At 38.2% G+C, this 12,873-nt stretch overlaps 1 protein-coding gene across 10 annotated transcripts in view; it reads left to right on the top strand.

The window, feature by feature from the left end:
* FAM168A (family with sequence similarity 168 member A) overlaps positions 1–12,873 on the top strand; it is a 186,957-nt gene that overhangs the window by 104,861 nt on the left and 69,223 nt on the right. Inside the window, exon 1 of one of the 10 annotated variants that reach the window (XM_028115752.2) lies at positions 8,599–8,707. The exons of the other annotated variants lie outside the window; for them this stretch is intronic. The gene's annotated coding sequence lies outside the window, so the exon portion shown is untranslated. Of the gene's footprint in view, positions 1–8,598; positions 8,708–12,873 lie in introns of those variants that run through there. 10 annotated transcript variants of the gene reach the window in all.

The following is a 12,873-nucleotide window of genomic DNA, read 5'->3' as shown; positions in this document are numbered from 1 at the left end:
CTGATCTAATGGGCTTCATGAGTTTTTCAGGGAACTAACATTCTGGTAGAGCACTTTGAATAGGTTCTTCAATGAATACCTTTATTTCTTTACATTTCCTTAGTATCCTGTGTCTCATGACAGATCAATCTAAAATGCCACCTAAGACTTATGACCAGCAAAAGGGGAAGAGAAGCTTTACTGGGACTGTTTTCATATAGCTAACTTGCTTATTTGTTTGTCTTCCCATCCGGTTGTCTGTTCATCTGTCCATCCAGAGAATGATATCAAAGAGAGATAGTAGAAAGCCTCCAGTCTAAAGTTAGAGACCTGGGTTTTGTTAAGGACCCAGTCCATGACCCTGACTCACCATGTATTTCTAGGGTAGTCCCTTCATTTCTCTGTGCCTCAGTTTTTTTCTTCTACAAAAAAGTAAATAAAGGTATTAGACGCCATGACTGTAGACCTCTTCAACCAGCTCTCTACAGCTGGGTGTGTTAGGTAATACGGCAGTTGTACTTTTGAAAAGTAGCACTGGTACTTTTATACTATATTACAGGCCTCTCCTAAGAAGATAAAATCTGGTGCATTTTATATATATATATATATTTGTATTGCAAATCTAGTCTCTTGTAAGTAACCATTAAAGAGGGGCTCTGAGGATGCTGATTTATAGCCTGTCTAGAAATGCCTGATGACCATTTCTTGTAACTGGGGATGTTATATAGCAAGTCTGCATGTAGCAATCCATTTCCATCAAATTATAATTTTGCTTCAGAGGTGTGTGATAATTTAAGGTCATTGTATTATGTGGTCGTGAAACTGTGGTATGCAGTCAATTTGTTCAGCAAATAGTTTCCAAGCACATACTGTGTGCCTGACTTTGTGCTAGGTAGTAGAAATGAAACTCTGACAAGACAAATCTCTGCTTTCATGGGCTTGGCAGGAGTTGGGAATGTGATATAATTACTTTGGAGTGTGATAAATACTACAGAAGCTTCCCGGTGAAGGAGCCATCTAATAGAGCCCTGAAAAGGAGAGTAGGAATGATCCAGATTAAGAGATAAAGTAGATTAGGGAGAACCCCTGAATGATGGAGAAGGGTAGTATTTCAGGCACAGAGAACAGCATGTGGAAAGACTCAGAGGCAAGAGAGTATGGCATGTTCAGGGGAACTCAAAGAAGATAAAATCTGCTGGATTATAAAGTGTGAAGGCAGGAAAAAGCTATTTTGAAATTACAGCCATTTTAGGTATCATATCTAGATTGTGAAATTAGCATGATGTTATAGAAAGGATTGGACATGGGATCTAAAGACCCAGATTTTAGTCCCTGGCTTCCCATTGGCTATCTATGGGATTTTGAACAAATTATTTAATTTCTTTGTTTCTGTTTATCTGCAAAATGGTAATTGTTAACTCTTGCACTATCCTTTTAAGCTATAAAACTGCTACACTGTGAAAGCTTTTCTTAATCCTTGCTCTGTTTTAATTGCTTTGGTTTTTTGTGTATTTATTTTTAAAGATTTTATTTATTTGACAGAGAGAGACACAGTGAGAGAGGGAACACAAGTGGGGAACGGGAGAGGGAGAAGCAGGCTTCCTGCCGAGCAGGGAGCCTGATGCAGGGCTCGATCCCAGGACCCTGAGATCATGACCTGAGTCAAAGGCAGATGCTTAATGACTGAGCCCCAGGTGCCCCTTAAACAATTTGTTTTAATATAGCACTTTTATTATGGTCATTCTTATGTAAAACTGTTTCCCCACTAAGAACAGCTCTTTTAAGAGCCCAGAATGACACAAGGTAAGTCCCAAGTACTTGTAAGGTTTAATGAATAATTGGATTCTATATTAAGGGAGATTCCCTCTGAAATTTGTTTGCCCTTAAAAAAAAAAACCCTTGAGAAGAAATTTTGTATTTTTTGCAAGCATTTGACTTGAGAGACAATTTTGTTGTGTTTTTGATTAGCAAAAAAGCCATTTTCTTAAAGCTATTTCAATGGGCTGAATGCTCTAGTGGTTAGAATGTGACATTTTGCAGATGAGCATATCATTTACAGGCAGGCACAAGAGGTGATTATTGAGGTTTTGCATGAAAAGATCTTTCTGTTAACTGTGGAAACCTTTTTGATATTGAGATCCTCTTGGCAGATCCTAGAAATCAGAGTTCTCCTCCATTTCACCTTTAAATTGAAACATTTTCTGAGATGAAATGATATATACAGAACTGTAAAATGTGGAAATCTGATGTGCAGTTTGATTACATTTGACAGACAGTATAAAGAAGTAGACAGCTGCTGTAAAAACTGGCCTTCCTTATGTATCATCATAGTGATATAATTAAGAAAAAAACCCCACTAAAACTGCGTTTTTTTAAATTTGGTAAGAAGTTAATGTGATATTAAGCTATTGAATTCCAATAAAAGGTTTCTTTTTATTTACCCATTAATTCATTCATCTTGTCTAGTCAACAAATATTTAGTGAGCACTCTGCTTTATACCAGTCCCTTTTCTAGAAATTTAGTAGCGAATAAAACAGATATGGTCCCTTGACCTCATGGTGCTTCAGATGTAGCAGGAAGAAAATAATTGGGTAAGCAAATTACAGCTGCAATAAATATTTATAATAGAGAAGTTCAGAGAGCTCTGGGATCATAAAATGCCCTGTAGCCATGTCCTGACCTGACACAATTGAGAAATGGGTCCGGGATGATAATATCCCTGCCATGTTTTCCCTCAGCTTCTGTGCTCCAACCTTTCAGAACTGCTCGACATTCTCTGTGCCTTGCTCTCTCATGGCATAATCTCATGAATGCCCTTTCCTTCCCCTTCTCCTTCTGTAGACTTCCTGTCATCCTTCAAAACAGATCAAATGACACATTCTTTTGAAATCTTCAGTATCTCTCCCCCAATTAAATAGGATTAGGTTTGGCTACGACATTCTAAAATAACTGGTTTAGAAATACAGGGTTTTAGTCTCTCATATAAAAGAAGTACAGAGGTAGGTAGTCCAGGCCTGACCTGGTTGTTACATGAAATCATCAAGGGATCCGGGCTCTTTCTACCATCTTTGATATGCGACTTCCATTCTCAAGGTTACTTCATGGAAAAGAAAGCTGATAAGTTCCAATCATCATGTCCTAATTCTAGATAGCAAAAAGGAAGGAGTAAGGGAAGAAGGCAGGGCACCTCTGCTGGATAACACTGTTTCCCTTAAGTAGCCTTTAGCAGAAGACCTACACAGTATTTCAATTATATCTTATTGAGCAGAACTAATTTCATAGCCACACCTAACTACAAGATGGGCTGGGAATTAGAATCCTTTAACTGAGTATTTTGCCACTTAGTGGTAGTCATACTGTCCTTTCCTGGACCACCACCCTTTAGTTAGTTGTTCCTTAAATTTTCAGCACTCAGTATAATAACAGTACTATATTGCTATTAATTGTCAATTTCCATGTCTCTTTCCTTCTTATAAATACCACAGGGGTAGAAATTGTGTCCTGTTATCTCTGAATCTAACACTTTGCACAAAGCCTGGCACAGGAGGTATCTTCATGTGTATAAAATGAAGGTGTTGACAATTGAATGACAATTACTTTTAGCTTATAAAAGATCTGTAATTATTTCTCGAATCACCAATTCATACCTTTAAACAGATTTATTGAGGTATAATTTACATATGATAAATTTCACCCTTAAATTAAGTGTACAGATTCAGTGCTTTTTAATAAATTTACAGAGTTGTGCAACTATCACCAAAATCCAGGTATAGACCATTTTTATTACCGCAAAGAGATCTCTTGCTCCCGTGTGCTGTCAATCCCCATTCCTACTCCAAGTCCCAGGTGACCAAATATCTACTGTCTGCCTCTATAAATTTGCCTTTTCTGAACGTTTCATATAAATAGAATCATACAGTATGTGGTCTTTTGCTCTCGCTGCTTTTACTTGGCATAGTATTTTCAAGGTTAATTCATGTTGTGATATGTATCATTGGTTTGTTCCTTTTTATTGCTGATATTGTTGAAATTTTTATTAAATTTTAGAAGTCATTTTCTTTGCTTTTGGGATTAAATATATATCTTAATTTATTACAAATTATTGTACTTATTATTATCTACATGCAGTCTACTTCAAATACAAACTAAATTAATTTCGGTAAAATACAGAAACTTTGTTCCGGTATAATTCCATTCCCCCTCTTCTGTACTTGGGCTCTTGTTTTTTGGGCTTTTTTAAAGATTTATTTATTTGGAGAGAGAGAGAAGGGGGAGGGGGAGGAAGAGGGAGAGGGAATCTTGAGCAGACTCCATACTGAGCACAGAGCCAGATATGGGGCTCAGTCCTACAACCTTTGAGATCATGGCCAGAGCCGAAACCATGAGTCAGAGCCTTAGCCAGCTGAGTCATCCAGGCGCCCCTGGGCTCTTGTATTTATATAAACTAAATATTTATATATTATATACCCAACAATACAGTTTTAGAGTTATTGTTTTATATAGCTCTTTTATTTTTTTTAAGATTTTATTTATTTATTTGACAGAAATACAGCGAGAGAGGGAACACAAGCAGGGGGAGTGGGAGAGGGAGAAGCAGGCTTCCCGCGGAGCAGGGAGCCCGATGTGGGGCTCGATCCCAGGACCCTGGGATCATGACCTGAGCTGAAGGCAGATGCTTAACCAACTGAGCCACTCAGGCGCCCCTATATAGCTGTCTTTTAAATCTATTAAGAGAAAAATATTTATACTTTTACATTCACCTACATAATCACCTTTATTGGTGCTCTTTATTTCTTCACGTGGATTTGAATTACTCTCCAGTACCGTTTCCTTTCAGCCTGAGAGCTTTCGGTATTTCCCCTCCCCCCAGTATTTCCTTAGTATTTTTTGAAAGGTGGGTACTACCACTGAATTATCTCAGTCATTATTTATGTGGGAATGTCTTTATTTTTGCCTTCAGTTTTTTTTTTCAAGATTTTATTTATTTGACACAGGGAGAGAGAGAGAGAGCACAAGTAGGCAGAGCGGCAGGGAGAGGGAGAAGCAGGCTCTCCACTGAGCAGGGAGCCCGATGCGGGGCTCGATCCCAGGACCCTGGGATCATGACCTGAGCTGAAGGCAGATGCTTAACGACTGAGCCACCCAGGCGCCCCTGCCTTCAGTTTTGAATGATAACTTTGCTGAGGTCATACATTTTTTTTAAGGAGGATATTTTATTTTTTATTTCTATTTTTTTTTTTTTTTTTAGTAAAGTTGACATACAGTGTTGCATTCGTTTTAAGTATACAGCTTAGGCATGTGATAAGTTAATACATTATGCTGTGTTCACAAGTATAGCTACCATCTGTCCAGTTACATTGCTATGACAATATCACTGTATTCCTTATGCTCTTTTTATCCCATGACCTACTCATTCCATAACTGGAGGCCTGTATCTCCCTCTGCTCTTCACCCCTTTTGCCCCAACCCCCACCCCCTCCCCTCTGGCAACCAGTTTGTTCTCTGTATTTATAGTTCTGATTCTGCTTTTTGTTTGTTTATGCATTTTTTATAGATTCCATTTATGAATGGAATCATATGATATTTGTCTTTCTCAGCCTGACTTATTTCACTTAGCATAATACCCTCCAGGTCCATCCATGTTGTCTCAAATGGCATGCTCTCATCCTTTTTTATGGCTGTGTAAAGTTCCATTGTTTATATTCCATTGTTTGTATATATATATATATATATACACACCTTTTCCTTGTGCATTTGTCTGTAGAAGGACACTTAGGTTGCTTCCATGTCTTGGCTATTATAAATAATACTGCAGTAAACATAGGGGTGCATATATCTTTTTGAGTTTGTGTTTTCATTTTTCCTGGATAAATACCCAATAGTGGAATTATTGGATCATATGGTATTTCTAATTTAATTTTTTGAGGAACCTCCAATACTGTTCTCCACAGTGGCTGTACCAATTTATATTTCCACCAGCAGTGCACAGGGCTTCCTTTTCCTCCACGTTCTTACTTTGTTGTTTCTTATCTTCTTGATTTTAGCTATTCTAACAGGCATGAGATGATATCTCATTGTGGTTTTGATTTGCATTTCCCTGGTGATGAGCGATATTGAGCATCTTTTCATATGTCTTTTGGCCACCTGTATGTCTTATTTGGAAAAATGTCTTTTGAGGTCCTCTGCCCATTTTTTAATCAGATTGGTTTTTTGTGGTGGTGGTGGTGGTGGTGGTGGGTTTTTGGGGTTGTTTTTGTTTTGATGTTGAGTTATATAAGTTCTTTATATATTTTGGATATCAGCCCCTTATCAGATACATCATTTGCAAGTATCTTCTCCCGTTCAGTCCGTTGTCTTTTTGTTTTGTTGATGGTTTCCTTCACTGTGTAAAAGCTTTTTATTTTGATGTAATCCCAGTATTTTTGCTTTTGTTTCCCTTGCCTTAGGAGACATATCTAGAAAAATGTTCCAATGACTGGGTGTCAGAGAAATTGTTGCCTTTGCTCTCTTCTGGGATTTTTATGGTTTCAGGTCTCATGCTTAGGTCTTTAATCCATTTTGAGTTTATTTTTGGGTGTGGTGTAAGAAAGTGGTTAGGTTTCATTCTTTTACATGTAGCTGTCCAGTTTTCCCAGCACCATTTATTGAAAAGACTGTCTTTCTCCCATTGTGTATTCTTGCCTCCTTTGTCAGATTAATTGACCATATAAGTGTGGGTTTATTTTTGGAGTCTCTATTCTGTTCCATTGATCTGTGTGTCTGTTTTTTGTGTCAATACCATACTGTTTTGATTACTAAAGCTTTGTGGCATATCTCGAAATCTGGAATTGTGCTTCCTCCAGCTGTTCTTTCAGGATTGCTTTCGCTGTTCAGGCTCTTCTGTGGTTCCAAGGGGGTTATTAATCTTGGTTAACATATTTGCTTTTTTTCTTTCAGCACATTTTATATATCATTCCTCTGCCTCTAGCCTCCCATTATTTCTGATGAGAAGTGAGCTGTTAGTCTTGTTGTTCCCTTTTACCTGATAAATTGTTTTCTCTTGCCACTTTCAAAAACTTCTCTTTGGCTTTCTGCAGTTTTTACTATGATGTATAAAGGTATGGATATTTTTTGTGTTTAGCCAACTTGGGGTTCATTATCTATTTTAGATATGTAGTTCAATGTTTGTTTTTAAAATCAAATTTGGGTATCTTTTGTCCATTATGTCTTCAAATATTTTTTCTATTCATATTTTTCTTTCCTCTTTCTGGAACTCCCATTACTTATATGTTGGTTTGATTGATAGTTTCCCTCCCACAGGTCACTCACTCTATTTTCTTTTTGTTTTTCCGATTGCATAATCTATATTGATCTGTCCTTGAGTTTGAGGATTTTTTACTTCTGCCAGCTCAGATTTGTTGTTGAGTCCCTTTTGAATGTTTCATTTCAGAATACAATTTCCATTTGGTTCTTTTTATTTTTATAATATCTGTATATTGATAATTCTCTGAGTTATCATCATACTTTCATTTAATTCTTTAAATATGGTTTCCTTTGGTTCTTTTTAACATTATTTATAATACCTGTTTCAGAATATTTCCCTGATGATTCCAACATCTGGGCCCCCCTGATTTAGTATTTATAATCGTCCTTTCTTTTTTTTCCTGGTAAATGGAGCACTCTTCACTGTTTCTTTGCATGATTCATGATTTGTTTGTTTGTTGAAAACTACATATTTTAGATAATATATTGTGGCAATTCTTGATTCAGATTCTTCTCCCATGGAGGTTGGATATTGTTGCTGGGTGGTTTTGTTTATTTAGACTATAGTGTCTGTCTTTTTGCAGTGTGTGACTACTGATGTCTTTAAAAAAAAAAAAAATGAATATTTAATTATTTAACATGAAAGTTTATTCTGGTCATATTTTTTAAATTATTGTTTTAATTTTTAAACCTGGCTTTTTAAAAGTCACCCCTGGGTCAGCATAGATTAGTGGTCAATGATTGGCTTAAACCCTAGGCCAGGAAATCTTCTACCTTTTGCTAATGGATCTGTCATTTGGAGAATGCATTCAGAGTTCAGTCAATTTACAGTTCCGCTCCAGCCTTTACTTTCAGTGTGTTCAAGACCTTACATTCACATAAAGTCAGTAGCTAGCTAGGACCCTTTCCAGTTTCTCCTTAGCATTTGTGAAGTCTTACACCAGGGATCCCATAGTGGGTCTTATCAAGACACATTATGGCTTTTTGTTCCCTAGTATTCCCTTTGAAATTTCTTGTTTATCTGCTCTGTTGCCTGCCCTAACTAGTACTCTGACCTTAGTCTAGCTACAGTAGTGGCCTTCCTGGATTGTTTACTATTGTTCCCCAGATTGTCCCTCTATTGTTTTTGACAGTGATGTTGGGCAATATCCAGAGCTGATTTTCTATGCTCAGCTTCAGATTAAATCAGCCCACTCTGGCACCAGTCATCCTCTTGGCCTGACCCGGCCTGCCCTGATGGAATTATTCCCAGGGAGTTGGGGGTTGGGAGATAGGGGCAGCCCTAGGTTAAAATGCCACAGATTCTCACTGTTCTTAGTATGGTTCAGTAATTTTTCTTTTTCTTTTCTTTTCTTTATTTTTTAAAGTAGGCTTCATGCCCAGTGTGGAGCCCAGTGTGGGGCTTGAACTCATGACCCTGAGATCAACATGTGACCTGAGATCACGAGTCAGACGCTTAACCAACTGAGCCACCCGGGTGCCACGGTTCAGTAATTTTTCTCAAACATTTCTCTATTTGATGTATGCCTTTGGTTAATTTTCAAAGGCCTAAATTGGTTGGTTTTGACCATTTTGTCCAGTTATATTGTTGCTTTTTGGGGAGAGGGTTTGCTAAGCAGTTTAAACATTCCAGAACTTTAAGAATTCCCCAGCTAGACCATAGCCTCTTTTGGGCAGACACCATCTTTCTCTTTTCTGTACAGTTTCCATCCAATGTGAATTAAACCCTTGAGCTTTCATTTCTTTGTCTGTCAAATGAAATTAATAATCCTTGCATTGCTTACCTCAAAGGATCAAGTGAAATAGTGGTTTAAAATTTTGTAAAGTATAAACACTTTGTAAATGGTAAAATTCTTTGAAAATTTTAAAGTAGTTTGCAAGCTACAACACTGATTCTTAACACTGCAACCTGTTGTGCATATAGTACTTCCAAGTATTCATCCTGAATACATGGGCTTTTTTTTTTTCCTGGTCATTTTATGCATGTAGGTTTTGCTGTTGGTTTGAAAGAGATAGTTCACATGTTTTTTGAGGGCAGCAGCAGGCCACTTGCAGAACAGTCCGGGGATGAAAACTAGGTCCACCAGGAGGAAAGGTTTTAGGACCTCTGTCTGTGTTCTCTCTCACATGTTCCACTGCCTGGCTTACCACTTCTGGTCCTGCAGTTAGAGAGGTGAGCTATCAATGGAGGCTTCTGTGGACATTGGAAATAACTACTGGAGAGATGTGGAGCCAAGTAGTTGACTGGGATATGCCAAGAAGTGTCAAACACTTTGAAGCTTTTTTCAAAGTTGTCTTTTGGAAAAGCATGAAGGATGGTTCATCATTCATTGAACTACTATGTATTTAGTGTCCATTATGTGTGTGGTAATATTCTGGGTACTGGGGATACAAGACAAAGGGAATCCTTGTTCTCATGGAACTTACTCTAATGGGGGATAGGATAAATAAATAGGCAAGAAAATATATCAGGTAGTGACAGGTGTCAGTAGGAAAGGTAAAGTAGGATGAGGGGACGTGGAATAACATCATTTGGAGAAACTGTTCTAGGTAGGTTGGTTAAGTTAATAAAGAAGTCATTTCAGATAAAGTGATGTTTGAGCAGAGGCCTGAATGAAGTGAGGGAGTATGCCATTTGGATATCTGAGGGAAGGGTATTCTGGGTGTGGAGAAGAACAAATGCAGAGATTCTGAGATGTAAGCATGCATGGTATGTTCAGTGAACAAGGAGGTCATTGTAATTTGAGTAGAGAAAGCAAAGGGATAGTGGTAGGAGTTGCAGAGATGTGGGCATATGAGGTCAGGTCATATAAGGCCTTGTAGACTTTTATAAGGACTTTGGATTTCATTCTGAATAAAATGGGAAGCTATTGCAGAATTGTGTTTGCTGGCACAAGAAATTTAGGCTTGCTGTTGTTCAGCCCCAGGAAGCAGGGGCAACTCCATACTTGGCTCAGGAGAGATAGGTAGGCAGGATGTGCACAGAGGGCACTTATCTAAGAAGTGAAATCAGATTGGATGAGTAGTATATGGCAGCTGAGATTGTAGAAGTCAGGCAGGCATATTTGAGGCCACCATTATCTTTCATCTGGATTATTTCAAATAGCATCCTCACTTCTCGAACTCTTGCCTTCCTGCCATCTGATCTCAGCTCAACAGTCAAAGTAATCTTAAAATGAAGTCAAATCATGTCCCTTTTTTGCTCAAAATACTCTAGTGCTCTTACCTCATTTCAGATAAAAAAAAAAAGTCCTTATCCTGGCCTACAAAGCTCGGCATGTTTAGGCCCTCATCACCTGTCTGGTCTCACTGTCTACTCTTTTCTCTTTCTTTCACTGCCTTCCAGCTAAACTGGCCTCCATGCTATTTCTCAACCATGGTTCCACTTCAGGGCATTTGCATTTGCTGTTTCCTCTACTGGACAGTTTCCTCTCAGTTGTGTGGTTTGCTTCTTCAGCTTATTCATTGCTTAGATGTCACTCAATGACATTTTCTCTAGCCATTTTAAAAATCCCACTCTCCCCTTAGCACTCCCTGTCCACCACACTCAGTGGATTTCTCTATTGCCATTTACCACTATCTGATATACAGTATGTTTTACTTTTTAGAAAATTTTCTCTCTCCCCCCTCCAACTCAAATGCAGGTAGGAATATTTGTTGTTCTTGTTCACTGCTGTTCCTTTATCAAGCTTATGTGGGACAAATGGCATTTGGGAAAGAGAGTCGCAGGCAATGTCTTCACACAATGTTGCTGCCCTCAAAAAACATCTGAACTATTTCTTTCAAACCAACAGCAAAACCTACGTGCATAAAATGACCAGGAAAAAAAAAAAAGCCAATGTATTCAGGATGAATACTTGGAAGTACTATATGCACAACAGGTTGCAGTGTTAAGAATCAGTGTTGTAGCTTGGGAATCTCCTTGGGAACATAAATACATAGATTCCTGAGCCGCATCCCAGATAGAGCATAGAGAATATTGTATACCATGTGAAGGAGTTTGGATTTTATTCCCAAAGCCTTTGAAGAGAATAACCCATCTAACCCGTGGTTTTGGGTTTTTTTTTTTTAAAGATTTTATTTATTTATTTGAGAGAGAGAATGAGAGAGAGCACGAGAGGGCAGAGGGTCAGAGGGAGAAGCAGACTCCCTGCTGAGCAGGGAGCCCGATGCGGGACTCGATCCTAGGACTCCAGGATCATGACCTGAGCCGAAGGCAGTCGCTTAACCAACTGAGCCACCCAGGCGCCCCTCTTTTTTTCTTTTTTTAAGACTTCATTTGAGTGAGAACGGGAGAGCATGAGAGGGAGGAGGGTCAGAGGGAGAAGCAGACTCCAAGCTGAGCAGGGAGCCTGATGCGGGATTCAATCCCGGGACTCCAGGATCATGACCTGAGCTGAAGACAGTTGCTTAACCAACTGAGTCACCCAGGGTGCCCCCCAACCTGTGTTTTAATAAAGAATATCAGGGATGAGGTAGACTGGGTTAAATTTTGGAAAAAGAGACCTCTTGGGACTATTGTAATAGTTTAGACAAGAAATGATAAAACTTAAAACAGGGACGATAGCAATGAGAAATTACGGTTTTTTGGGAGTAGGTGATTGATCAGGTGTGAAAGAGTGGGAGGACTTTAGGATGATGTCCAGGTTTTTCTCTTAGGTGCTAGGTGGATGGATTGTCAGTAACTCTGAGATAGGCAATACAGGATGGAAGAATGGGCCTGGGGAAAGATAGTGAGTTTACTTTTGGGTATGGTGGGTTTGAATTGCTTATGGAGTGATTAGGAAGAAATGTTCAGGAAGTAGGGTATGTGTGGGTATGGGTGTGTGGTTGAGTGTTATAATTATTGTGAGAAAGATGTAGATTTGGAAGTTATTAGGTTTCATGTATCATGAACTAATCTAGGCAACTGCTAATCTACCTTTTGTCTGTATAGGTTTGCCTGTTCTGGAAACTGCGTATAAATGGAATCACATAATATGTGGCCTTTTGTGACTAACTTCTTTCACTTATTATAATGTTTTCAAGGGTCATTTATGTTGTATCATCTATCAATACTTCATTTCTTTTTATCGTCAAATATTTCATTATATGGATATACCACACTCCATTTATCCATTCACCAGTTGAACATTTGTTTCCTTCTTTTGACTATTACAAATAATGCTGCTATGAACATTCATGTGGACATACATTTTCATTTCTCTGTGGTATATACCTAGGAGTGGAATTGTTGGATCTTACGGTAACTCTATGTTTAACTATTTGAGGAACTGTTAGACTTTTTTCTAAAGTGGCTGTATCATTTTACATTCCTACCAGCATTGTATGAGGGTTCATTCTCCACATCCTTGCCAACACTTTGTTATCTTTTTGATTATAGCTGTCTAGTGTATGTGAAGTGGTATCTGATTTGGTTTTGATTTGCATCTTTTCATAAGCTTATTGGCCATTTATATAACTTCTTTGAAGAGATGTGTGTTCAGATCCTTTGCCCATTTTTTAATTGGGTTAGTGGCCTTTTTATTATTGAATTAAGATAAGAATTCTTTATATATCTTAAATACAAATCCCCTATCCTGTACATTTGATCCTTGAACATCACAGGTTTACACTGTATGGGTCCACTTACATACGGATTTTTTACAGTA

Source organism: Eumetopias jubatus, unplaced genomic scaffold (assembly GCF_037043125.1).
Source record: "Eumetopias jubatus isolate StellerSeaLion01/CBP00866 unplaced genomic scaffold, mEumJub1_p1.0 scaffold_13, whole genome shotgun sequence".
NCBI lineage: Eukaryota > Metazoa > Chordata > Mammalia > Carnivora > Otariidae > Eumetopias > Eumetopias jubatus.
Note: the sequence above shows the minus strand (reverse complement) of the source record. Positions and strands in the feature narration are given on the sequence as shown.